Raw genomic sequence first — 26,221 nt, forward strand, 5'->3', positions numbered from 1 at the left:
TGAAGCAAGGCTATGCGTCAGCTGTCTATAGAAACAGGAGAGCAAATTCAGGATATTAGCCATCTGTGCCAACTCCTCCAGCTGAGTCAAGATGAGGGGGGATACTCAGGCCTTCAAATTGGGCTCTGAGGGCATCGCAAAGTTGGAAATACCTAAAAAGGGAGCTACTAGGGAGGCTAAAACGTGTCTGCAATTGTAAAAAGGTACAGAAAATGCCACCTTCAACAACATCTGAGAGGGTAGTGATCCCATGGCGTCTGCAGAAGACTATATCAGGCATACATTGCAAGTGTGGGAAGTTGTGGTTACACCATAGAGGAATATGAGGAGACCACTTGGCTGCCTCATGAGGTATCAAATGAAAGGTGGCATTCCAGATTTTGAGAGTTACCCACATGGGCGCAGGTAGGGCATTTACACTCGAGGTCGGGCCCCTTAGTAATAAACCTCTCAAACTTTGTTCTGAGCTCACCACTCTGTGCTCAAGTCCCACCACTGGATTATAGTCGGTAGAAGGAGTATTTTATGGAGAACTGTAAAGAATCTTTTAGGAACCAGGATAGGGACGTTCTGAAATATATACAAAAATTTGGGTAATAACTTCATTTTAATTGGGTTTATATGACCAACTAGATTCAATGGGAGTAAAGCCCATCGCGTTGCCATGTCTCTTGCCCAGTCCAAAAGTGGAGCAATATTATCTCTATAAAATGGTCAGCAGATCTCCGCACCACTATTCCCAAATAGGTGACGTTATCTGTCTACTCCAGGGGGGCAGGGAGGGCTAGTGATGCTGCAGGGGGTGACATTTTTCTTTAACCTGAAATCTGGTATCCTATTTTTCATTCTAAGAATCCTATCCAATAATGATTTCTTACTTTCATTTAATATTTATAAGACTGATACTCAAGAATAATACAAAGAGAAAATAAAAGCAATTGGGGGGTAGTGGAAGGGGCTGTTCTCTGGTGTTTTATTTGTGGTGAATAGAGATGAGCAAGCCTACTCGGCCACGCCCCTTTTTCGCCTGAGTACCGCGATTTTCGAGTACTTCCGTACTCGGGCGAAAAGATTCGGGGGGCGCCGTGGGTGAGTGGGGGGTTGCAGCGGGGAGTGGGGGGGAGAGGGAGAGAGAGAGGGCTCCCCCCTGTTCCCCGCTGCTACCCCCCGCGCCGCCACGCCTCCCCCTGCCCCCCGGCGCCCCCCAAATCTTTTCACCCGAGTACTGAAGTACTCGAAAATCGCGGTGCTCGATCGAGTAATTACTCGAAACGAGTATATTCTCTCATCTCTAGTGGTGAATACACTATTACAAGTCAACAAAGAAACATAAGTGATTTTGTGAAGAAAGTGTATTTAGCTTATTTTAATATGAAACTTGGAAATAAAGACAAACCATAGGCTGCTCGCAAGGTGTGCAGAAGGTACAAGGAAAATCTTAATTTGCGATTTAAAGGCAAGAAGAACTCCTTTCGTTTTGGCATTTGTTTGATGTGGCGTGAACAGTAAAATCCCACTACTGACTGCTATTTCTGTTCGGTAGATGTGAAAGGCTTTAATACAAAAAAGAAAAAGAAAATATGCTACACAAACCTTAATTCTGTTATTACAATTTGGCTGTGATTCTTAAGAAAATCAACTATCAGGAACATCGCTGGATGCTTTATGGAGACTTCAAAATACTAACCATGTTGTTTGGCCAACAGGCTGGCTATACAAAATATCCCTGCTTCCTATGCTTGTGGGACAGTCGAGCCAGAGAGCTCCATTGGACAAAAAATGACCGAGGCGCCTTAAATTAACTCCCAATGAAAAAAATGTCATTAATACTACCTTGGTTCCATCTGGAAAGATTTTATTACCACCTCTTCACATTAAATTTGGGCTTATGAAGCAGTTTGTTAAATCACTGCCAAAAGATGGTGAATGTTTCATATATCTGTGTTCCAAGTTCCCAAAACTGTCTGAAGCCTAGGTGAAAGAGGGACTTTTAACTGGCCCTGACACACGAAAACTTTTATCTGATCCCCTCTTTTCAGAAACAATGCGTGAAAAAGAAAAAGAACCGCGGGACTCTTTTAAGGATGTAGTGCACAACTTTTTGGGGAATACTAAAGACCCTCTCTACAAAACCATTGTACAACGTATGTTGGCTGAATTTAAAGCTCAAGAATGCAAGATGAGCTTAAAAGTTCATTTATTAAACTCCCATGTTGACTATTTTCCCAAAAACCTGGGAGCCTATAGTGAAGAACGGGGTGAAAGATTTCACCAGCATGTCCATGATATGGAGAGACGCTCCCAAGGGCTGTTACAAATTTTCAGGCCCGGCAGCTTCACATCACGCAAAAGGTGCACGGCGCATGGGTCAAAGCTCCAACCTTCTTTTTCTAGTGATAAGTCTGGGTCCCAGTATCTAGCACCTGTATGGCAAGATGTAAACGTGTACATTATATATGATGCAGTACAATTCAAAGTAGAATGGAAGCTGATGCAAAAAATATGAAAGTAGGTATGCAATGTAACTTAAATGTCACCAACAATACATACTTTTTTTGTTCAGCAGCATGTCTTATATGTGCCACAGTGTGTCAAATGAGTGTGTGATGAAGTTATTGTAGGCAATATATAGAATATTACAATATTATGCAGACATTCCCACAAGCAGTGAAGATAACTTAGCTTCTGATCATATACCTTTTTCACTTGCTGCTCAGTGAAAATCGTTCTTAATCTCCATGGAAAATGGATGCAGATGCTTTGTATGCTTTAGTACCTACTATTGCTGCCTCTATGAGAAAAATATGTTGTGTTGTTTATGGTCCCAAGTTTCTAGCACGTTTGAAACAAAAGATAAAAAAATGTATTTCTATACCTTCCAGACATTTTTAGATTTAGTCTGCACCCTTACAGCAATTCTAGTAGAATGAGTTATAGATCAGTAGTTTATATGGCAGTGCTATGTAAGTGGGACTTTTGAATGGGTGCTATTATGTCAGCTACTATTATACTACTTTAAATAGGTCATCCAGGATTAGAACAAAAAAGTGTTCATGTTTTTCTAAACTGGACAATCTCTTTAATTATTGCTTGGACTTGCTAAGTGGCTGACACTATTGAAAGGGAATTGCTAACACAGTATCACCCTGGCTAGAACTATTCAGATATCACCACTTTGTGGTATGCTGTTTATATGGCCACAAAAACATCCAAAACTTGGAATCACTATGTGATTGTTCTCAGCAAGAAAAACCAAGTAATCCTGTAGATATAACTTTTTAATGGCTAACAAAAATACATGATCTTATTGCAAGCTTTTGGACTTACTTAGGATTTGTCCTCAGTAGAGATGAGCAAACGTACTCGTTAAGGGCGATTTCGCAATCGAGCATCGCTATTTTCGAGTACCTGACTACTCAGGTGAAAAAATTCGGGGGGCGCCGGGGGTAAGCAAGGGGTTGCAGAGGGGAGTAGGGTGGGGGAGAGAGAGCTCTCCCCTGTTCCCCACTGCTACCCCCGCTCCACCACTCCGCCCCCCGAATCTTTTCACCTGAGTAGTCAGGTACTCGAAAATAGCGATGCTCGATTGCGAAATTGCCCTTAACGAGTACGTTCGCTCATCTCTAGTCCTCAGGCATAATGAATCACTAAACATGCTGCATATAAATTTACTATGGATACAGGTCTGTTGGATGTGGCACTGCTTTATCTCTCAATTTACGGATGCGGATAAGTTTGGACACATGATCCTAGCATGGTTTTGATTGTGAGTAGAAGTGTTCTTGACAGTTTTGCCATACTACCTATAGTATGCTTGCTTCTCCTTTCCAGAAGGCCAAAAATGTTTCATAAAAGTTACTGTCATATCTGAGCTAAAACTGAAATCAGTGCTAGAGGGATGAAAGGGAAAAAGCTTTGGCATGAACCCACATTAAACATTACCTTGTATAAGAGAATTAAAGACACATTTCTAAATTTGGGTAGCTTTAAAAATAGCAATTCCCATTTGTTGAAGTTATCTGCTGTTATAATATCAGAAAAGAAACAATAGAAATTAGCTATTACTTATATGATGTGCATGTATTTAGTATGAATGCATCATATTGTCTATTGATAAAAGATAGCTAAAGGCACACCTACACTTGGCGATTACGGCCTGAATTATCACTGGTAACAGCAAATTCGGATGATAATCATCCCATATACACTTGGCTGTGGACAGGGCACTGAATGAGAAATTGCTCACCTGTTGGAGTCCCATGGTACTTAGCAGAACTAATATCCAAGTATAGTGGTAAGAAAAAAAACTTTCTGCGCTCATAAGAGTAGACAAGTCAGAATAAGTGCAATTTTCACCTACTAAAAGAGGTGGGGGGGGGGGGGGGGGCGGTGGTTGATGGTATACATCTCTCTTTTCAGTAAGTGGAAATTACACCTCTTTCGATTTGCCTACTCCTATGAGTGCAGAAAGTTTTTCTTCTTACTACTATTATTGTTTTCTTTACACACCAAATCTTTATTTGGGATTTTGGACCTTCCTGACGCATTACTGGATTCTCTGGATGCCCCATAGTGCATATGAAGTTGTGCAATATTCCCTTGCAGGGACTACAGGTGTGACAGTTGGCCCCTTCTCTGGGTCCAGGGTCTACACTAAGTGAGTCCATATTCTTGGCATTTATCACGTTTATACTTGAATTTTTATTTAAGGCGCTGTCTTTCTCATCTCTTTTCTAAAATCCTTGGGACTGTCTGGCAGTGTAAACAGAAGCTGCTCAATCTTTGAGCGGCTTGTTAACTGTGAATGGAGGTGGGCGGGCTGGAATGATCCCCAGTCACTCCACTTCCATTTACTCAAATGACTATCGCTTCTGTGTACAGGAGCGGTAATCGGGCAGTAGTCCGTGGGATGGCTGTCAGGTGCTTATACATCTGACAGTCATCTTATGTAAAGGTACATTTAGATTATATGCAACAAACCTATTGTACAACTATATCTGATATGAATATTAAAACATTATGACCACGCTTTCTACTAAGAGTCTACCAGAATATGGATTAGGCAGAGTTTCCTTCAGAAAAAAGTACAGGATTTTCTGTCTGAATACAACTTATACAACTTAACAAATTTAACATGATAAAGCCTTTTTTCTCACATTGCCACGGATGTTCCCATTTTAATACTGCTTTGAGAAAATCAAGGTAGAGTTTTCAGTAAGAATAGCAATGTATCATAATGGCAAGAACCAACCAAAACCCCCTGAAAAGGTAAACATTACTAGTTTTCAACCTTGAATGTTTCAGCTTGTTTTTGTGCTGGAAAACCAGTTTGTTAAAACTTGATCATAAAATGCTAGTGCTGTTTGTACATTGTATATTTTCTGAGTGTGTTCAAGGTCTTGAGCAGGCAAACCAAAACAATTCAAATGTTTTTTTTTTATAATGTTCTTTTTCCCATGAATATAACAGTATGATAAAAAACTCAGTCAAATGCAATCATTTAAAAAACACAGGTTCAGCATGTAATATTTATTTTAATATGTAATTAAACTGTTACCTTAAGGGCTCCCACACACTTGTGATTGCGTTTTTTGTTAACGTGATTGTCAATGGGACTTTCTAATGTTAAAAACACAACTCAATGCACCAAAAATGCAGTTGCGTGCGTTGCGTTTTTTTTACAATAGTAAACAAAAACCGCAATCGCAAGTGTGTGGGAGCCCTAATATAGAAGAATATTTTACATTGTGAACAATGGGCTACAAAACGACACTGGAGCCGGTCATGTGTTCTTTCTTCTGGCAGTGCGGAGAGTCGTCCGCAGCTGCAGTGCGGCCGACTTCTTCGTGCAGTAACACGGGCGCATCGGTGCCCGTGTGACTGAGCCCTTACCCAAAAAACAAGCTAAGTTTCTAACATGTTTCAGAAATTATTATAAAGGCATTGGTTTACCTGCAGGTAAACCAACAGGTAGATAGTAAGATATCTATAGGGTAATAAAGGTTAAAAAGCAATAACCAATTTTAGATGATGAAACTAGTAGAAGCAGTGAAGGGTATGCTGTCTTTTTCATGCCTTTGTGAACCTACCCTGTGTCAAAGCATGTAATTTTCTTATAAGTGCTTTTTAGCTACTGGTTGTCATCAAGGAGCTATGGTGTAGTTGGTAAATGATTTGTCTTAGGTTTTTCTTCCATGCTATAAATGACAAGATGGTAACAAACACAATTTGGGATGCTACAATATTAACAGATACATACACAAACAAAGATACTTTATTAGATTTTCATCTGCATGGACACACCAGATACATAAACATATGTACAGTCCCGTATCAATTTTGCATAAATCACATGAATAAGTAGTGAATAAAACATTCAGATAATGTCATAGATTTGCCCAGATAAATAGTGTAAGCCACATCTAGATGAATAGTATATTCAGCATCTAGACAGAATATACAGTATCCAGATAAATATTGTATTCAGTGTCCATATTAGTGTTGAACGAACCAAACCAGTAGAATACTGTTTTGGGTTGAATGTTGCTAAAACTTTGGTTTAACAAGACCTCAAACGTTAAGTTTTTATTTTTGGTGGAACAAGAAGTTCATAAAAACCCCTAAAACTAGTATTGAAGGAGGAGGTTCTTCAATTGATGTAACTCAGTGGTTAGCAATGTTGCCTTGCAGTGCTGGGCTCCTAAGTTGAAATTTGACTAAGGACAGCATCTGTAAGGGCTTTGCAAAACTCCATACAGATGTTTCTCTCAGAGAAATTTAAATCTATGACCCTAGCACTGCAAGGCAACCATTTGGACCACTATACCACCATGCTTTTTTTTTTTTGTCTCCTCTGAGGAAGAAAAAGCTTGGTGACTCAGTGGTTAGCACTGTTGCCTTGTAGATCAGGTCCTTGGTTCAAATGTGACTAAGGAAAACATCTGCATGAAGTTTGTATGTTCTCTCTGTGCATTGTGTTCTTCTCTTTTTTTAAAGTAGGAAGAAGGAGGAGAAAGAAGAAAGAATAAGAAACATAGCAGTTCAGTGGTTAACAGTGTTATCTTGCGGCTCTGAAGTCATAAATTCAAATTTGACCAAGAACAGCATCAGCGTAGGCTTTTTAAATCTCAATACAGATGTTTTCCTGAGTCAAATGTGAACCTATGACCCCAGCATTGTAAAATGGAGGGGGAAGGAGAGGAGCAGGAACATGGTGGCTCAGTGATTAGCACTGTTGCCTTGCAGTGCTGGAGTCCTAGGTTCACATCTCACCAAACACATCTGTTGGAGTTCTACAAGGTCCATGCCGATGTTGTCTTTGGTCATATTTGAACCTAAGGCCCGAGCGCTATAATGCAACTGTGCTAACCACTGAGCTACATCCAATGAAGAACCACCACCAATATTAGTTTTAAGGGGTTTTATAAACTTCTGAACTGGCTGAACCAAACTTTTGAAAAGTTAGCTAATTTCTAGTCCATGTACATTATCTGGATTGTGTAGTATTTAAAATACATAGTACATAAAGTATCCAAGTAAACAGTGTATTGAGGATTCACATAAATAGCACATATACTGTAAAGTAAAACAGATGTGATACCCTATTTTCATTTTCACTGACTCTATTTAGAAAATGCTTCGATCTACCAATACTGATGAACTTTGGCATCACAGCCATCCCCATTTTATTTGTTAACAAACTACAGTAAGCTTTTACATACAAGGTCTGAAGGTTTTGTGCCAAAATTGACTGATATTTGGAACTTTTCATAATTCCCTCCAACTTGACTAAAGCCCCAGTTCCAGAAGCTGAAAGTCAGCCCCAAAGCATAATGCTGCCTCCACCATCTTCACTGTGGGTATGGTGTTCTTATGGTGATGCGCAGTGTTGGCTTTGTGCCAAACATACCTTTTGGAATTATGGCCAGAAAGTTCAACCTTGGTCTCATCCGACTCTAATACATTCTCCCACATACTTTTTGCAGACTTGATGTAGGTTTTGGCAAAACCTAGTTGGGCTTGGATGTTTTTCTTCGTTGGAAAAGGCTTTCTTCTAGCCACCCTACCGTAGAGCCCAGACATATGAAGAATACGGGAGATCATTGCCACATCCACTACACAACCAGTACTTGCCAGAAATTCCTGAAGCTCCTTTAATCATAAGGCCCATTTACACAGGATGAGTGTTGGGCAAATGATGCACGACACTCATCCCTGTGGCTCCATGCTCCCGTGCCCCTGCACGGGAGCTAGCAGAGCTGTCTGGGTCACAGAGCAGCCAGCAGGGGGGTGGGGCAGTGTAGGAGATTTCTCTCCTCTCGCTCCCCTGCCCGCCTCCATTCACATAACTCATCGTGCAGTTTAAACAGTGGCTGTTCAGTAGTGAACAGATGCTGTGTTATCTCAATGGAGGGGGGCGGGGGAGCGAGAGTAGAGAAATCTCCTGTACTGCCCCGCCCACATGCTAGACGCTCCATGTGTGAACCAGCCCTGCTAGCTGCCATGCAGGAGTACGGAAGCACGGAGACACAGAGACGAGTGTCGGGCATCGTTTGCCTGACACTTGTCCTGTGTAAATGGCCCTTTACTGTAGGCTTCTTGGCAGCCTCCCAAACCAATTTTCTTCTGGTCATTTCACAAATTTTTGTCCAGTTCTTGGTAATGTCACTGTTGTGCCACATATAATCAACTTCTTGATGACCGTTTTTTTTTATTGTTTTTTTTTTCCAAAATATTTTTATTAAACATTTTCATAAAGTACACACTGTTACACTCTCACAGGTGATACATATTAATGAGTTAGACATCATTCGTTTACATCACATTGTAATATTGTTGTTTAACATTCTAAAATAATGAATAATTGCTTACAGATAACACTATTTATGCCTCAATATATATATATATATACTAAAGCTTAACGTAACTTTACTCAGTTGTATTTGCCAAACGTATATTGTTGTCTAGGTGTTGTATCATGCGTATAATGAGTTTCAATATTCGAGTTTCAAAGTGAGAGACTATTGGATATATTTGTTGTTTAACTTGGTGAAATGTTATAATTTTAATTCAAAACTTAAAACAAATTTACAATTTTAACTTCTGCCAGTACTTCCAGACATAATTGAATTTATGTAAGTAGTTGTTATTTCTTGCATGCATTTTTTCATAGCAGTAGTGATCTGTCATCATGTCCAACAAATCTTTAATTGTAGGGGGGGACTCCGCTCTCCATTTTTTTTGCGATAAGATTTTTTGCTGCTAAAAGGAAGTGACAAATCCATTTCCTTTTCTTTTGGGGAATAGATTCGCAATCTAGGAGTAAAAGGGCCAGTTGTGGGGAGTATGACAGTCTCTCTCCCGTGATGGTTTGTATGTTGTTAAAAACCTCCTTCCAATATGGCTGGACCCTAGGGCATGTCCAGAACAGGTGGTGCAGAGATCCCTCACCACCACACCTCCTCCAACATTCGTTATCCATATTTTTAAAACATCTGGCTAGCTTCAAAGGTGTATAGTACCATCTGGAAACAACTTTTTTGGTGAGTTTGAAGTAGGTTGGCTGAGAGGGTAGCTCTATTTGCCCATGTAAAGGAGTTCAGCCACTGTGACGAGGAGAAATTCTTTCTCAAATCTCGTTCCCAATTTATTAAATGCATTTTTTTGATATTGTTCATATTTCCAGACGTGCTATCGTATATTATCCTAGTCAATGAACCCTGGGAAGAATTACACTTTTGGAGTAAGGTTTCCAGCTGTGTAGGGAGGGAGCATTTTTCCAAGTGGGAGTTGTTTAGAAAAGAGGTAATTTTCATATAAGAATATAGTTCTGAATTTGGTAGACTAAATTTCTTCTGGATTAAATTAAAAGTGAGAAGTTTGTCTCTTTCAAAGAGGTCTGTCACAAATTTGATCCCCTTTTTGCTCCACTCTTTTGTATTGACATCTTGAATGAAATACGAGAGAATTTCAATAGGGAGCTGTATAGATTTGGCTCGGGGAGTGGACCTGCATTTGTATGCTAGGCAGTTCCAGCACTGTATGGTCAATTTCATCATAGGAGAGAGATTCTGTGTTATTGATGGTGTAACGGTTTTTGGGTATAGGGTTTCCACAATAGAGGCCATGATAAGTAGCCTTAAAGATCTGTTGTGGTTTTTATACTTTTCTATGTGTCCCCAGGGAGGGAGTTGAGATTCTCTCAGCCATGCGCCAGATTGGTTCACAATAATTGCCTGGTAATATGTTAATAAATTCGGGACTCCGAGGCCCCCCTGTCCTTTGCGCAGGTACAAGATTGACGCTGCTATCCTAGGTCTTTTCCCACTCCAAACGAACGCTAATAGCTGTTTTTGAAAATTAGCAATTGTGTTCTTAGGAATAGGATAAGATAGCGTACGGAAAGAGTACAGAATCTTCGGCAGAATCAACATTTTATACAGAGTTATTCTGCCAACCCATGAGAATTCCCTTTTCGCTAGGTCATTCAGTTCTTTTTTGAGTGTGTTTAGTAGCGGATCTAGGTTAGATGATATATTATTTGTTTTGGATTGGCATATCTTGATTCCTAAATATGGTATTTCTGTATGCCATTGAAAAGGGAATTCTTTTTGGATGTCTAATTTTAATTTTTTTTCTACATTGATTCCGAGGATTTGCGATTTGTCTGAATTCAACTTGTAGTAGGATGCACCGCTGAATTGCGATATGCACTCTTGAACATTCCTTAGGGAATTTAGGGGATCATTTAGAGACAGGAGGACGTCGTCGGCGAAAAGTCCGATTTTATGTTGCCTTAGATTAATTGGTATTCCTCTGATTTTATGGCTGATCTAATTGACTCCGCCAAAGGCTCAATAAACATCACAAACAGTAGAGGGGAGAGGGGGCACCCCTGACGAGTGCCTTTCGTTATATAGAAGGGGGAAGACAAGGCACCGTCAACTAATACCCTTGCGGATGGTTTCGTATAGAGGGCCTGAACCGCTTGCAGATAGTTGTTGCCCACTCCAAATTTTTGAAGGACCGCAAATGCAAATCCCCAATGGACCCTATCGAACGCCCTCTCCACATCCAGGGAAAGGAGGAGAGAAAGTGCTCGACTCGAGTCCATTATTTCCATCAAATTTTTGGTTCTACGTGCACCGTCTGCTGCGTTTCTACCCTTTGTAAACCCCACTTGGTCGCTGTGTATTATTTCTGGTAAGACCTCCAGCAGTCTCAGAGCCAGTATTTTTGAGTAGATTTTTGTGTCTGTATTTAGAAGTGAAATAGGTCTAAAGTTTGCCAGGGACGTGGGGTCCTTACCTGGTTTAGGTAGTGTTATTATTGTGGCCTGAAGCATTTCTTCAGGCATTGTACCTTTTATCATGGATTCATTAATTATAGACGTTAAACGAGGGGATAGAATGGGTGCAAAGGTTTTATAATATTCGTTAGACAGACCGTCCTGGCCCGGAGACTTGTGGTTTTTGGATAAAATTATTGCCTTATTTATTTCGTTGATAGATATGGGTTTGTTGAGGGCTTCTTTTTGTGATCCTATTGAAGGAAGGGATACGCTGTTTAAGAAATTGTCTATGATTTCGGGAGTAGGTTGAGGTGACCCTGTGCAGTCCTTTAAGTTATATAGGTTGGCATAGAAATTTTTGAATTGTTCCGCAATTTGTTGCGGGTGGGAAATCTGTGTTGTGGGGTTATTTAAGCACTTTATATAGGGGATTTTTGCTTTTATTTGTTTTTTCTTTGCCATCTTGGCCATCAATTTTGAAGGTTTGTCAATATTAGTATAAAAGTTAGCTTTCGAATAGATCACACTTCTATTATAATTTTCTAATAGCTCTTTTCTTAGTTCTTTTCTCAATAAAATCAATTCCGATTGAGTGTTATTCTGAGGGGTTTTTTGTTCCTCTTTTTCCTGCTTTTGGATTTTTTCCAGTAGGGTGTTTATTTTAGCTTGTTTGCTTTTCCTTTCTTGTACTTTCAATTTTATTAAAACCCCCCTGATTACTGCCTTATGGGCATTCCATAGAGTGAAATTGCTTATATCTGGGCTTTCGTTTAGGGCAAAGTATTCTAACAATGCTTGTTTAATTTGTTCTTGCGCACTAGGTGATTTAAACAAATTTATATCGTTACGCCATAATCTAGTTGGGTTGAAAGGGGCACCTACCTTAAAATTTACGCAGATAGGAGAATGGTCGGACCATGTAGTCGTTCCTATAGTAGAATCTGTTATAGAAGTAAGGGTCCACCTGTCAACTATGAATAGATCGATTCGGGAAAATGTTTTATGTCTTGAAGAGAAGAATGTGAACTCCTTTGAGGTGGAATTAAGACATCTAAAAGTATCGTACAGGCCTTCTCTATGTAGCCAAGGTTGTAGGACTGCGGCAGTTCTATTCTGCGCTGTGGAGTCTATTTCTTTGTTTGGTATAATGTTGAAATCCCCGCAGATAATTAGTTTGCCTTTTTGGATCTTTCTGACTTTCTTTATTATTTTATTTAGAAAGGATATTTGAGATCTATTGGGGGCATAAATGTTGGCTAGAGTAAGTGGTGTTTCGTTGAGCATACCCTGCAGTATGATATACCTTCCTTTCGAGTCGATTATTTGTTTTTCTACTGAGAAATGTATGCCTTCTTTGAAGGCTATCACCACTCCCGCGTGTTTTTTGTTTTGGGCGCTGGCTGAAAAAATCTGAGGATAATTTTTATTCGTAAATTTAGTGGCTGCACGTTCAGTAAAGTGCGTTTCTTGTAGACATAATACATCTACTTTGTTTATCCTTGCATCCTTCCATATCATTGATCTTTTGAAGGGAGTGTTTAGCCCCTTAGCATTTTGCGAGTATATTTTAATGGACATGGTAAATTTTTGAAAAAAGCATATTGTTAAGGTTTAGTCTGGCAGCATAAATTGTGAACAAAACATTGCAAGTATAACACAATAAACCAATTGCAGGTCTTCTTTTAGACAATAGCTTGTTTAAATAACCGCTATGGAGTTGGTGTAAGACCTGTAACATGGAACAGTCAAACTTTTGTAAAGTATCAGGGTTAACCTGGTGTATGTGGGGGGTAAAAGTCCGCCTTGCAGGGTAAGACCCTTCGTTTACTCACGTATCCTGTAGACCCAGTCGGCCAAATCGATCTTTCTTTATTCAGGGTTGGGTTGTTCATCTCTTGGTGGAGTAGAAGGTAGCGTACGTCTGTTGGCCCCATTTTTCGGTTTTTGAAGTTTAGCTACTTGTACTTCCTCTTGCAGCGGAATGCCCCACTTTTCTAGAATTTTTCCTCCTGCTTCTGGGGAAGATATGATATGCATAGAGTTGTTCCTGTGAATCATGATTTTTGTCGGAAAACCCCATTTATACGGGATTTTGGCAGATCGCAGAGCCGCTGTCACTTGCGAAAAAGCCCTCCGAGCTCGTATTGTGGATTGTGACAGGTCAGTATATAAGCTGATGTTAGCGTATGGAGACGGCAAGGAGTGAATTCGCCTCACCGTCAACATCAATTCTTCTTTTATGTGATAAAAATGCAGTCTAGCAATCACATCACGAGGTACAGAGTCTGGTAGAAAACTTGGTTTAGCAAGCCTGTGGATTCTGTCAATTGTACAGTCCTGGTCATTGGAGTTAGGGAGGACAGTTTTAATCAGCTTGGCGAGGAATTGTTTTAAATCTGCCTGAGATACGGTCTCAGAAATGCCTCTAAGCTTGATGTTGTTCCTCCTACTCCTGTCTTCTAAGTCGGTTAACTTGCTCTTGATAATTTCTACTTCTTCCTCTAATGCATAATGAGCGTCTATCAAATTATTATGGGATGCTGTAACTTCGCCCATTTTAGTTTCTACATGGTCAGTACGGACTTCTAACTCTTGTATGGAGCTGTTTACTGTGGCAGATAAAGCCTGAATGTCCTTCTGCAAGGATCCATGTAGGGCAAGCATCATATTTTTGATAAAATCTTCTGATGCTGGAAGATTAGAGGAAGGAACATTTTTTATTAGGTCCTCTCCAAAAGGTAGTCGTTGGTGACATGGATTAGGTGAGGGAGAGAGACGGGGTCTCTGCTTTTCTGGGCTTATGGAGGGAGAAGAGGATAGGGATGGGGATGGGGTTTGTGAGCTGCTCGGCGCCATTTTAGGTGTATCTGCCATTCTGTCATGGAGCCTTTCAGCTCTGTCACTCACCCCCTCTTGATGTATACTCCCTGCTGATCTCCCGTGTAGCTTCTCTGGACTGACAGCTTGTGAGATTGCTTCCTTAGGAGACTATACCGGGGATCGCGATTCCTCCCCGCTTGCTCCGGAGCTCATGTGCGGGACGGCACCATCTTGACTGGTAAGTTGTGCCTTTGCCGAGCCGCGGGAGGAGAAAAAGTCCGACACTTTATGGAGCGGCGTTTTCGTACCTCTTCTTTTCGGCATGGTGTTCCTTGAGATGTGCGGAGCTTCTCCCGTCGGTTTGGCAGAACTGGGGTCACTTTAAGTCGCTTTAAACAGGGTCTTAAAGACGGAGCCTGGCTCTATACGTCTGTCTCCAGCTGCATCAGGCCACGCCCCCCTTGATGACCGTTTTCACTGTGTTCCATGGTACATGTAATGTCTTGGAAATTTTTTGTTCCCCTACTCCTGACTGATACCTTCCAACAATCATATCCCTTTGATGTGTTGTAAGCTCTTTATGGCTTTTGCTGAAAAATGCAACTAAGAAAATGTCATGAAAATCCTACCAGGACAGCTGAATTGTATATGAGGCAAATCAGAATCACTTTAAATAATGGCAGCCGAGTACTGAATACTATTCAACATGAATTTAAAAATGATTGGCTAATTCTGAACACAACCACGTCCCAAATATAAGAGGGTCTTCACACTTATACAACAACATTATTTTAGTTTTATTTTCCACCATAAATGATTTCAGTTTGTTTTTCAGTGGAATTGTACAGATAACGGGTCATACTGAAGGTGGAAATAAATGATTCATCTTTATCGGATTTTTTAACATGACAAAAACAAGGCAATTTAACAGGGGTGTGTAGACTATATCCAAATGTCCTAAAAGAGATAATACATTGGATATAAAGAGTGGAATCACTGATAATCATAGCCAAAGTTGACAACCTGATTTTTTTCCCCCTTGTTCTGGACAAATTACCCAAAAATCAAAGACAAACTACATTTTTTATGGACACATTGGTAAACCACAATGACACATATGAGCTTAAAAAAAATCATGGATGCATAAAAATTTTACGGACTGTTCAGGAGTTAACAGATAGGTGGCAACCTTGAACAGAGCAGATAGTCACTATGCAAACAAAGTTTCAGCTCAGCCTGGCCATGTGTTAGAGGGAGGCCTATGAGATAGCCACCTTTTTCAAAAGAGGTGGTCATTCATAGAAGTAGGAGATGGATGGTATATAATAATGTTCTCCTGTAGAGAGTATTATAAGTGACATGTGTGGTCCAACTAGCCATATAACATGGTTGTAATTCTATTGTGGCCACTGCATGGTACAGTTATGGCTCTGTAATTTACCTAGTAATATAAGGTGATAAGTGTGTTTTTAAAAAGCTGAATTCTATTCAGTCAATGGGGTGGTTTCTTTTTAATAAATGGTTGTGATAGCTGGCATAGGATTCCTTGTAATTCTTTAATTTTTGCAACAACACCCAGACCCACAAGCGTTCTACTAAACAGAACATGTTCCAGATGGTATGGCCAGTATACAAATGCTAAAATGTAATTTGTATTAACCCTTTCCAATCCAATTTGTATCCTGGTTTTCCTAGGGGGCTTACTCTTTTTCTGCCATTATACAACAGCACTATATACTGGCTAAAGATAGTACTGCATGAGGTGACAAGTTGGATAGGCTTCGACAGCAGAGAGGCTGGCAATATACAGTAAGAGAACCCCAACAGACGTCTTCCAACATCAGAGCTGTACAGCCTTAAATCATAATGTCTTTAGAGGTCAGACAGTGGATTGGAAAGGGTTAAAGCCATTAAAGCCAAATTATTTTTCATTGGAGCTGTTTATGCCTCTAAGTAAAAAGGTTTAGAATTATGGTTGATGTATATTTTGCTATGCTGTTAATTTCTACTGAACTATAAGATATTTTTGAATATGGTTTATTGCATTACTGCCCAAATGCTTATATCCAAAGCTAAGAGTTACAACAAAGAAAAGTAACAAGAAAATTAAATATTCATAATTGTTGATCTCTTGTCAGGTGTGTATTTTAGGGCTTGCTGAACCTGGACTGTAAAGAACATTGAATAATAACACATTTTATAGTGATGTTGACCAATATGTATCGTATATTTACATTAAGGTTTCGAGAATACACAGATCCATGTTATTAATTTTAATTTATACTAAGCTCAAAATGGCAAGAAGGTATTTGCCCCTCACATTGCTGTAGTGTTTGAACACAGCTTGTGTCAGTTCTAATTACAAGAATTTTACACCAGGGTATTATCACTTCATTACTTTCATCTCATCTGTTTTTTTTTCTTGTAATATAAATCAGCTCTTCCTTACGATACTTATGAAATAATGGTGCATTTCAATGTAATCACCATGGAACATTAACTTTACATACAGGGTATATTTCTGGATTTGCTCCAGTAAATCTCAACAAATACACTTTTTGTTATGAAAGGCAGTTATTTCAGTGCATCATAAATGCGGCTTAGCTTTAGTTTTCATAATAACAATTTTTTGCTTTCTGAAGCCATATTCTCCCATGAACGGATCCTTATATTTATTAAGACACCAAAATAACGATGGTTATTTATTAGATATTGCACTACTACTATTCCATGTTATGAAAGATGCATGAGCACAAAAAACCCACTAGGACTCATTAATCACTAGTTTTATTTTTAATGCTGTAGCAAATAATAGAAACACAGCTTAATAACGAGTCCTAATTTAACTGATGTGGAAGCATCACCCTCCGGCAATAACCATAGAATAGTAATCTATAAAACAATTACTTTCATATGACATACTGAATTATAAATAAGAACGAGAGGGGAAAAGGCAAGTTTTGCAGATTTGCTTAAAAAAGAAAGAATAATGCATACTTAAAGGTTACAATACATTGTGTAATATGCAGTGTACAGTAATACGCTAACACGTTTTACATTGAAAGTACCAAAAGGAGATCAAAGCAAAATAACTCTTAATAATTCTAAATTATATTTTTAATTACTATAACTAGACAAGCTGCATTATTTTTGTGTCATGACCAATTACTCTGTCACTGGTGTTTATTTTTTCTTTTAGCTCCCAAAGAGGTATTTCATAAGCTGCTATGTTTTAAGCCCTTTTTTAAGGGTATGTCAACATGTAGTGTAAATGCTGTGGATTTTCCACAGCGGTTTGGCTGTGAAAACTCTGGAGCATTTTACAGTACAAGCAAAGTAGATGGGATTTCAAAAATTTCAGTGTAAATTGACCTGCAGTGCAGATTTTAAATCTGCAGCATCTCAATTTTTGTTGTAGATTTTCACTGTGAATTTCACTCTTTCAAATAAATGCAGACTTTGGCATAAATATTTGACACCAATTCCAAGTGGACATACCCTAAGGATTCTGACTAGAGATGAGCGAGCGCGCTCAGATAAAGCAGTTACTCGAGCGAGCAGTGAGAGAGTGAGAGAGATCTCCCGCCCCCCACCCGAGCCTGCTCGGACCGGGTAACTGCCTTATCTCTAATTCTGACATTGACTTAAGGAAGTTTCTCTATGTAAAACAGATATTTTGATTACTTTTCCCGAGGAGCATTACCTAAGGGCTGTTTCACACAGTCGTATGTGCAACTACATTTGCTGGTACAGAGCGTAGTTGCGCATGAACTTACAGCATGAGTTATAAGTGTTTTAAATTGGGAAGATCATTTGTAATAACCCTGTATAATATTAATCACTTTCATAATATTAACAATTAATAATGCTCCATAAAATATATAATAAAACTTCAAATGATCTTAGTTGAATAATTTGGCCTTTACTCTTAGTTATAACATGCAGCATATTATATTCCAGGTACTCCATTATGTATAAATGTACTCAGAGAAACACAAAGCAAAAAGCCATTAAAATTATAGACTTATCTCCATCAGGACACAAGATAATATTTGTTAAAAATCAAGCTTTAGCTGCAAATGAGCAATAACTAAACCATTAAATAGCAAAATATAGATTAAAAAAGACATCTACTTGCTATGTATTAAAAAGTAATCCATATAAAACAGGGGTGTGAAAACTGAGGCCCGGAGGCAAAATTCAACCCGTGATGCTATTCTGTGTGGCCCCCAACCATTTTGACACATACATGCTTGTCTGTGCCTGGTGGCAGCTCACATGTAGTTTCTCTGTTAAAGAAAAGTGGAGTGACACACACCATGGAAGAAAGGTCATGCAAATAGTAATACTATTGGTTTGACTTGTAGCCATATGGAGAGAAAGGGATACCCTGATCCCTGTTTAAGACCCCACAAAAAGGTGAAGGTGGAAAGGAGGTGTCTAATGTGACTCTATCTATTCAAGATTCTAAGACTGTGAAATGTTAGGATGCTTCTACAACTCCCATATCTTACATTCAACTGATAAATGCGAGTTCAACTAAGTACTACCCATCAAACATTTATTACATATACTTTAATATGCCATAAATGTCTCAGATGTTAATATTCCTTTAAGTATTACTGTGGCCTTTGTGAGAGGTTCAAACTGACAATGTGGCCTTTGGACCAAAAAAGATTGTGCACCCCTCATATAAACCAATATGACCAGACATGAAGTGCAAGATCATTTAAATACTGTAGTATAATAATCTGAGGCTTCTGGGAGGAGGTCATTTGCTAATCTAAATTGATTGTGAAATAGGGCTAAATATATTTTTGAATGAAACTGTATTAGCTTTATATTGAAATTATAGAGAGGTTTTTCAGTAAAAATTGTCACTAGACAGTAAACTGTTAGTGCTTAGTGTCAGAAAGCTGGTGCAAAGCAATCAAAAATTGACATGTAATAACATGTATTGATAATTCTAATTTATAATAAGGAAACAGTTATTTGTTTGACACGATATACTTTGCATAAACTTCAACTACAAATACATTTCTTAAAAATCTCTTAATCCAACCTGCAGACATGTACAAGCTTGAACAGTATATAGTGTATTCCTGAGGTAATGAGCCATGCTGATTTGTGCAAAAACAAGTATTCTGCTATTATTTTATTACTTGACAGCTGAATAATTCATAACGCATCAGTGAAAAGACAAATACACATTTGTTAAGCATTGAATATTATTGTTGATTTGCTGTTCTTTATATTTCACACATTCAAATTACCTTTAGAAAGCTACAACTTCACAAATTTAAACTTGAGCTGCTGACCTCTTTGTGTGCTGAGCTGTTATTAATGTCTAACCTAAAGTAGATTTGAAAAAATAAATTTACTTATAGGGCAGATTAATGATACCATATAGAGGAAAAAAACTGTCTTTGTTGCCCATAACAACCAATTACAGTGCAGTTTTCCTTACTTTCATTTTAAAGTAAAAAATAGATGATAAAGGCAGCAGTTCAGAGCTGGTTGGGACAGAAAGGAGAGGGAAAAGAAGGAACAAGTCTGTGAACAATGAGGGAATGCAATCCAAGAAGATGGCCATAATTCACTGTGTGCCGCCCATGGAGACACGCACATGGGACGCAGGAAGAGGACAATGACATTGTGTACTTGCTGCGCATCTTGGTGTGTATGCATGCATAATATGCACCAAGATGGAACATGCTGTGATTTTTTTTGAGTGGTTTTTTTCACGCAATTTGTGTGAGTGTCAGCATGGCCGCCTATGGAAAATTAGTACAGGGGAGAGAGAGAGGGAGAGAGGGAGAGAAAGACGGGGACAGGGGGAGAGAGGGGGAGAGAGAGGGGGAGAGAGAGGGAGAGAGAGGGAGACTCACTTGTTAGCACTGCTCCTTTCCAGTGCTGGAGTTGTGGGTTCAAATATGACCAAAGCAACATCTGGGTGTTTTTTTTATGTTCTAGTTATTTAGTGTAGCTGTTCTCCTCCTCTATAGCAGACTAAAGAAGTGTGGTAGCTCAATTGTTAACTCTGCTGTTTTGCAGTGTTATAATTGTAAGTTCAAATCTGACCAGGGGCAACATCTGATGATTTTCGGTTTTCTTTGTGTTTATTATTGCCACTATCCTTCTCTTCCACTGGAGCACGCCAAGCAAGTTTGGTGGCTCAGTTGTTAGTGCTGCTGCTTTGCGGTTCTGGAGTTGTAGCTTCAAATTTGCCCATGGGCAACTTCTGGATGTGATTTTTACGCTTCCTATGGGACAACAAGGAGTAGTATGGACAGTGCCTTGGAGGAAACTCTTACAAATCCACCTTGATAGAGAGCAGCATATGCAAGGAAAATATGATCCCCCGATATGTAGTATATTGAGGGTAAAGAAAGTTAGAGGGTATGCCTGTGTGCTCAGGTAGGAGGATCAGAATGATGAAAAGTGGGTACTCACTCAGAGGGGGGAGGCTCCCATAGATGGAATCCAAGAGCTGTATGTCCACCCCTGGTATCCCAGAATGGCTTCTCAAATACTCCTTATCTGAATCCATGTCTCCACAAGGATGAAGTAAATCCTTTTATTCTAGATGCCAAAGACAATAGTTTAAAATACCACATGCAAGTGGTCAAAAGGTCAATATGGCGGAGATAAACGGGGAGTGGAGATTAAATCTGTAAAGTACTCTTTCCATGTAGATCCAGTCCACCCTGTCAAATGCCTTTTCGGCATCTGTCCCCACAAAGGCCATAGGAAAGATGCGGGTTTGGGCATATTTAGCCGCATGTAACAGCCGGACACAATTATCCCTGCCTTCCCTACCCTTGACAAATCCTGATTGTTCAACGTCTATCAGAGAGGGGACATAGTCTTCCAGTCTCTTAGCCACGAATTTGGCCCATAACTTTACATCTAGGTTGATCAACTAAATAGGTCTATAACTGCCGCACAACTCAGGATTTTCTTTCTGTATAAGCATAATATGCGCCTCCTGTGCCTGTTTCAGAATTTCTGCACCTTGTAATAGTTCCAGGGCTAGGGGTCCAGACTCTTACCCTGAAGATAAGAGGCTAATATATCCTCTACTTTTTTGGCCACGATTGGACCCAACAAAGTAGCAGCTTCCCTGTCCCCCAGTTTAGTTAGATTCAGTGTACTTAGGAAAGAATCTTCCTGATCCCTAGCTTTCTGTAGATCAGGGGTTGTTTCCTGATCCCTGAGATTGTAAAAAAAGGGAATAAAATTTCTGGAATTCTTTGGCCATTTCTGGAGTCGAGCTAACTGATAACCCCGTTTGCATTTTAATTGAGTGGATAACATTCCTAGAATGGGCCTTCCTGAGCAGGATGGTCATATATTTACTACCTTGGTTACCGTGCGCATAAACCACTTGCTTGAGGAACAAATGTTTTGATTGAATTTAGAGTTAAGGCAATGTCAAAGATTGTGTCTCAGGGAAGCTAGTTCCTTAAGGTTATTTTTTGTCTGGGAAAGTTTAGCCGTTTGTTCTAACTTCGCTATTGGGATAGATATTTATCAATCTCTCTTTGCTGCTGTTTTTTCACCCTAGAAGCTAAAGCTATCATCAGTCCTCTCACATAAGCCTTGTGAGCTTCCCAGATTATAGGAACACCATGATCTCCAGTCAACTTGATCTTGAAATATTCCTCAAACAATTCCCCTAAGATCTTTCTTCTATGGAGTCCAGTAAAGCCTCGTTTAAGCATCACCTCCATTCATGTGGGGCTTCACGAAAAGCACAAATATCAACATGCAGAGGGGCATGATCTGATATTGTTATGGAATCGATTCTAGCTTTTTCAAGATGCGTCTGGAGACCAGAGGAGACAAAGAGTTAGTCCAGCCATTGAAAGGAGGAATGCACATGGGAGAAATAGGTAAAATGTTTAGTAGAGCGGTGTAAAAACCGCCAAGCGTCCATAATCCCCAGTTCCTATAGGGACCGGAATAGCTTTTTTAGTTTCACCTGAGAGACCTGAGATCGGCCCACCAAAGACTCTAGTAAGGGGTTCAAGTTGACATTGAGATCCCCTCCAAGTACAGTGTACCCCACTGCAAACTGTTTGAGAACTTCTAATTGTTTGATCAACCATGCAATTCGATCAGAATTGGGAGCATACAGATTAGCGATAGTCATTTTGATATTATTAACTAAGCCTATAAAGGAAGAGGACTCTTCCTTCCCCATCCACGTTATGCGCCTAGAGGGTAAAGGGGGTAGATTTGTGGAACAGAATGTAAACCCCTTTTGAAGCAAAACTAGAATCCAAGTTATGGTAGCTCTGATAAAAGCGCCTCCCCGGTAGGGACATGTGCCTGTTGTTTTTAAGGTGTGTCTTCTGCAGCAATAGAATTTTTGTCCCATACTTTTTCAGAAGTTGGGCAATATTATGTGTCTTACCAGGAGAGTTCAGACCCCGGACGTTGAATGACATAAAACAGATGGCGTCCATAACGGCACTGGTCATTCAAAAACAGAATGGTATCTAGAGAACAAAATAGTAAAATAAACAGTGAGAATGTAGATGTTAAGAACATGGGTAAATTATATAAATAATTCCGTTGCTTAATCCGCGTGTATATGATGAGATTGACTCAATAGGAGGGAGAAATAGGGGAGGGATAAGAGGTTGGAAAAAGTAGAAAATTAGGTATTCTAGACAGGAAAAGAAAGGGTACAAGTAAAGGATACAAGTATCCGTGCAGCCACAGAATATATGCACCAGTCTAGAGAAAGATATAGACTGCTACCGCACAAAGCACTAGGCTCCCTTGCAGGCGAGGGGGGTAGAGTTAAATTAAAGTAACATCGAGATAACTTGGAAAACAAACTAAGCCTGGTCAGACAGGCACCATCATGGACTACACTAACAGAGAAACTAAGTGTATACTATCAATAAGGAGAGAATAGGTACACTTCAAAGCATTAACCCTTTGCAATCCAATTTTGGATTCAGGATTTCCTAGGGGGGGTTTTCTTTCTGCCATTATACAATGGCAGCATCTGCTGGCTAGAGCCAGTACTGCAGTATGTGACTTGCTGAAGAGGCCCCCGACAACAGAGCGGCTAGTAATATACAGTAAGAATACCCTACCGGACGTCTTCCGACATCAGAAACTGTACAGCCTTCAATCAGAATGTCTTAAGACGTCAGACAGTGGATTGGAAAGGGTTAAAGCATTAGCAGAATATTAAAGGGGTTGTCTCGCGAAATCAAGTGGGGTTATACACTTCTGTATGGCCATATTAATGCACTTTGTAATATACATTGTACATTAAATATGAGCCATACAGAAGTTATTCACTTACCTGCTCCGTTGCTAGCGTCCTCGTCTCCATGGTTCCGTCTAAATTCGCTGGCAGCTTGCTTTTTAGACGCGCTTGCGCAGTCCGGTCTTCTCCTTTCAGCACGAGCCGCTTCAGTGTGCTCCCCGCTACAGCTCTTCTGCGCATGCGCAGACGAGCTGTCACTGCTCGGGAGCGCGCTGGAGCGGCCATTCTGTACCATCCTCTGTTAGAGGAAGGTGCAGAGCCGCCCAGCTGTCCCGAGAAGCCGCCCAGCTGTCCCGCCGTCCTGCCGTCCCGCCGCCCAGGTAAGTGATGGGCCGGGGGGGCTGCCGCTTTGCCGGTGGGGGGCCGCCGCTGTGATGGGGGGGCGCCGCTGTGCCGGGAGGGGCCGCCGCTGTGATGGGGGGGTGCCGCTGTGATGGGGGGGGCGCCGCTGTGCCGGGGGGGCGCCGCTGTGATGGGGGGGGCTGCCGCTGTGATGGGGGGGGGCTGCCACTGTGATGGGGGGGCTGCCGCTGTGATGGGGGGGGCTGTCGCTGTGATGGGGGGGGGCTGTCGCTGTGATGGGGGGGCTGTCGCTGTGCCGGGGGGGTTGCCGCTGTGCCGGGGGGGGGCTGCGCCGGTTACCTGCTGCCTGGCGGTGGGTGACTGTGTGCCGTGGTCGGCCGCGTTAAATCCAGGGGTCCGGTCGGCGGCTGCGGGGCGTCTGGTTGTCAGGGAGACACAGCTGGTAGCGTCTCGGGAGCGCGCACGTCGGGCTACAGCAAGCGATGGGAAAAGAGCTGGCGGCCATCTTGGGAAACTTTTTATAAGTTGCTGAAACGCTGGAACTGTAAGTACAAACCAGCTAGAAAAGTCATTTACAGGGGGGCTTAGTAATGTATGCTTAATTAGGGGGACTGGGCAAAAAAAAAAATTCACTGCTTCATCGAGACAACCCCTTTAACTATAAGATTGAGGAAAGAGAAATGTAAGGTCAACATAAAGAGCACCAAAACTGACTCTATCCACCAAAATGTCCTGGACTAAATAAACAAAAACAAGAAACATTACTGATCAAGTCCAGGAAGATAAGGTTCTCAGACGAGTTGCCATTTCTAGGAAATCAAGTGTTGTTAGGTAGGACCTTTTGTTTGCTTTTCTTCTTCCTTCCTCTAGGGAATTTAGGGTTCCCAGCCAGTTACCAGCATTCTGGGGAAGGTAGGCGGGAAAATTGGGAAGCTCCGGCAGTGGAAGCCAGCACGGCAGGTCAATCGCCTCAATATCAAACAGGTTCCAGCAATTTTGTAAATTCTCGGGGAAACGAATGTTGATTCTTCGGCCTCTGTAGGTGATCCCCAGGCCAAAGGGGAACAACCAGATATATTTAATGTCCTTAGCTGTTATGGCCTCCAGTAGCAGCATAATCATACAGAATTTATCTAGTGTTGTCGGGGCCAGGTCTTGATAGAACTGTATGGGCTCCTTGGCATATTGCAGATCTTTTCTGTTTCTAGCAGCTTCTAGTATTGCAAGGGCATCATGGAATACCAGGAGTTTACAAATTATGTCTCTCAGAGGGTCCGAGCCAGAAGGAGGAGGTCTCAGTGCCCTTTATATGCGTGAACAGTTATGTGGCCACTTGGGGCAATGCCTCCACCGCCCATAAATCAAGGAGGCCCTTGATTCTCACATTGCTGCATCTATTGCGATTTTCAAGGTCCTCCTGCATAATCAAAGCTCTGTTCAGTTGGGAGTGATGTTCTTTAACTGCCTGTGCTAGCTCCACCGAGTGAGTTGTAATAGAGGCTGAGGAGACTCAAGCTCCTCCACTTATCTCCCCATATATCTGACCTCATCTTTAATTTTGGACAGGTCAGACATTACAGGGCACAATGCCCTAGAGATCAAGTCTCTAATGAAGCTCTTGGAGATCTGCTCACTTTCATGTCCAACAGTAGAAGCCTCCTCCTCCCGTTCTGCGCAGTGAATTGCTGCTGCCGTCAAATTTGGTGCCGTTTTGCTGACAGCATGGGGAGACCGGGAACTTCAATCTTTGAGGAACTTCTGCATGTCAGCTTGTCCTTTGGCTGAACGAAGTATACTCAAAAGCTCTCCACTTTTATCCTTGCTGTTTTTTTCCCATCGTATGGGACTTCTTGCTTCTGCTATAGTCCTCTGATGGTGCCCTTGTGATGGAGCTTTCTCTTCAAGGCCATAAAGCTCCACCGTCAGACTCCGCCCTAATAACTCTCTGTTGACTAGGAAGTTTAGTGCAGGCGGACAGGAAAAATTGAAGAAAAATTCAGATCATCCAAATGAGGATCTGTGCAAAAAATTCACCTCTAACACTTGTTTAGTACTCTGTTTGCAGCAAGTCTTTCAGAGGCCTGACCTGAAGTTTTTTGAACTCCTACACCAAAGTGTCTGTATATAACTGCAGCCTTGGGATGGAGATAAATGATAGAAATTATCCCCAGACTGTGAGTCCTCCTCTGAACACCCCCGAGTCTGTAATAAGGCAGTAAAGAGCTGTGGGGAGGAAGTGGCAATAATTGGGAAGGGGGGGGGGGGGGTAAGCATCGTCAGGAGGGAGGAGAGAAGGGGGGGAGCAGTGAAAAATGGAGTGCAAACTTCTTAAATCTGCCAGTGAGCCAAACTGGCAGAACTTCTATCTCACTCAGGTATTCACAGTTAATGTGGGAACTGCACTGACCTCCTTCTCAGTTAACATAAACCACTGGCCAGGCTGCCTCCTCTTCCCCTGCTCAGATGCACCCGAGAGTCCGTAGGACTGACGGTCCCCTGTGCCTCTTTATACCACT

Source organism: Eleutherodactylus coqui, chromosome 1, assembly GCF_035609145.1.
Source record: "Eleutherodactylus coqui strain aEleCoq1 chromosome 1, aEleCoq1.hap1, whole genome shotgun sequence".
NCBI classification, from domain to species: Eukaryota; Metazoa; Chordata; class Amphibia; order Anura; family Eleutherodactylidae; genus Eleutherodactylus; species Eleutherodactylus coqui.